This window comes from Leptonotus elevatus, chromosome 20, assembly GCF_054856555.1.
Source record: "Leptonotus elevatus isolate MCC_2025b chromosome 20, RoL_Lele_1.0, whole genome shotgun sequence".
In the NCBI taxonomy this organism is placed as follows: Eukaryota; Metazoa; Chordata; class Actinopteri; order Syngnathiformes; family Syngnathidae; genus Leptonotus; species Leptonotus elevatus.
The window spans coordinates 10,845,729-10,848,232 of record NC_141258.1 but is presented as its reverse complement, the minus strand read 5'-3'; the positions used below and the strand labels follow the sequence as shown (position 1 = coordinate 10,848,232).

Sequence of the window (2,504 nt, the reverse complement as noted above, 5' to 3'; positions counted from 1 at the left end):
CAACACATAAGCAGTATCACAGAAGCTAACGAATCAGCTGGAATATTGCTTGTGGAAGTCTTTAAAAGGAAGTACATTGTACAAATGGGCATCTGGTATCAAGGGAGGTACTGACGTGACGTGCACCCCAGTGGAGGTTACACGTAGGGGTTCCTAGCCAGTTCCTACGGCAGAGCCCTCAGGCAGTGGATCATTGAGGAAGGGGAGAGTCATCCGCAGATGTGGCAGAGAGAGCTTCCAGATGACTTGTTGCTAAGGAGAGGACAGCAATACCATCAAAGTAGGAAACCATCTGGATGCAAGCTTAGGTCTGATCCGCCCCAGCTGGGTCACCTGGAGGAGGGCGTATGACGTTGAAAGACCCAAATCGCCTAATGATTCCCGGAACATGGCTGAAGGTGCATACACATGGATCAGTGCACGTATGTACAAAGCTCACTGATGCTAGGTCCATCAATCTCAGCTGACATCAAATTTAGCTTGATTTGGGAAATTGTGTTTTGTTCTCTCAGTTCTACAGCATGTATACCCAGAATCCCCAACACCTAGCTTCTATCTCGACCTATAGTTCCACTGAGGCGGTGCAGGCCAGCGACAAGATCGAGTCTCTTTCCCTCCTGCTCTGAGGCCACCACGCTGTAACATGTCCAGAACACTGCACCTGGAAGTGTCCAGGAAGGTAGTGGAGCAGCTGTTCTACTCCAAATCTCTTTTGAGGGGATCTTATCCATGGGTTAGACCAGACACACAGCAAAGGAACTTGGCTGAATCTCCATCTTGTCGTTTTCGTCACTACTGAGATGTATTGGCAAGGGAAGTCCAAATAGCCTCCATGGCGCAGCAGGCAGTGCTAATAATCTGACGGTCGTGTGTTAGTTTCTCACTCGGTACATATGTTTTAGACGACTCTCAGGATCATTTGCAAAAAAAGGCTCTGTATCAGTCTTACCGTCTCAGCTGGTCATTTTAAATTGCTTAAAAACTCTCGCTACTTATGTTTAGTCCCGTTGGCATGTCCCTCCTGCTCTGAGGCTTCCCCGCTGTGACATGTCCGGAACACCGCACCTGGGGAAGTGTCCAGGAAGGTAGTGGAGCAGCTGCTCTACTCCAAATATCTTCTGATGGGAGCTCATCCAAGGGTTAGTCCAGCCAGCGAATTTGCTTGAATCCCCATCTTGTCGTTTTGGTCACTACCCAGATGTGTTGGCCAGTGAATAGTGCAGTTGGCAGCATGTCAATCTCATAATCTGAAGGTTGTGAGTTTGATCCTCACTCAGGACACATGTTTTGGATGACTCTCTGGATCATTTGGGGAAAACAACAACCAAAAAACCCCTCTCTGCTGGTCATTTTAAATTGCTTAAAGACTCTTGCTACTTATGTTTAGGGTTAAGGTCAATGTATATTTTGCTATAGCTTGTCCAAGTATATTCTTGACCTTCCCTCATTGATCTGAAGGTCATGAGTTTGATCCTCATTTGGGGCAAATGTCTTGGATGACTCTCAGGATCATTTGGGCAAAAACGCTCTGTATCAGTCTTACCTCCCAGCTGGTCATTTTAAATCGCTTAAAGAATCTCGCTACATATTTATTATTATTATAATAATAATTATTATTTATTTATTTATTTAGGATTAACACAATGTATATTTTGCTATGGTCCAAGTTAGCCTTATCTTATCGATCCTTAGAAATCAGTCGGAACCTTGCTTTGCAGTACAGCATGACTCCCTAAAAATGAATTTAAACACCCAGCGAAGGAACTTGCCTGAGCTCTATCTTGTCGTTTTGGTCACTACCCAGATGTGGTGGCAAGGGAAGTCTAAAGAGCCTCGATAGCGCAGTCGGCAGCGTGTCAGTCTCATAATCTGAAGGTCGTGAGTTCGATCCTCACTCGGGGCTTATGTTTTGGACGACTCAGGACCATTTGCAAAAAAAGGCTCTGCATCAATCTAACCTCTCTGCTGGTCATTTTAAATTGCTTAAAGGCTCTTGCTACTCATATACAGGGATATGGTCAATGTATATTTTGTTATAGAAGCTTGTCCAAGTATATCCTTGACCTTCTTTCATTGATCCTAAGAAACCAGTAGAGACCTTGCTTTGCATCTGGGGAAGTGTCCAGGAAGGTAGTGGAGCAGCTGTTCTACTCCAAATCTCTTCTGAGGGGAGCTCATCCAAGGGTTAGTCCAGACACCCAGCGAAGGAACTTGCGTGAATCCCCATCTTGTCGTTTTGGTCACTACCCAGATGTGGTGGCAAGGGAAGTCCAAAGCGCCTCGATGGCGCTGTCGATAGCGCGTCAGTCTCATAATCTGAAGGTCTTGAGTTCGATCCTCCCTGGGGCCAAATGTTTTGGGCGACTCTCAGCAGCATTTGGGCAAAAACTCTCTGTACCAGTCTTACCTCTCAGCTTGTCATTTTGAATTGCTTAAAAAATCTTGCTACGCATGTTTAGGGTAAACACAATGTATATTTTGCTATATAAGCTTGTCCAAGTATG

At 45.4% G+C, this 2,504-nt stretch overlaps 1 non-coding gene across 1 annotated transcript; it reads left to right on the top strand.

The window, feature by feature from the left end:
* Positions 1-1,830: 1,830 nt before the first annotated feature.
* trnam-cau (transfer RNA methionine (anticodon CAU)) lies at positions 1,831-1,903 on the top strand. The gene has a single exon. It is a non-coding gene; the product is annotated as a tRNA-Met (tRNA).
* The last annotated feature ends 601 nt before the right edge of the window (positions 1,904-2,504 follow it).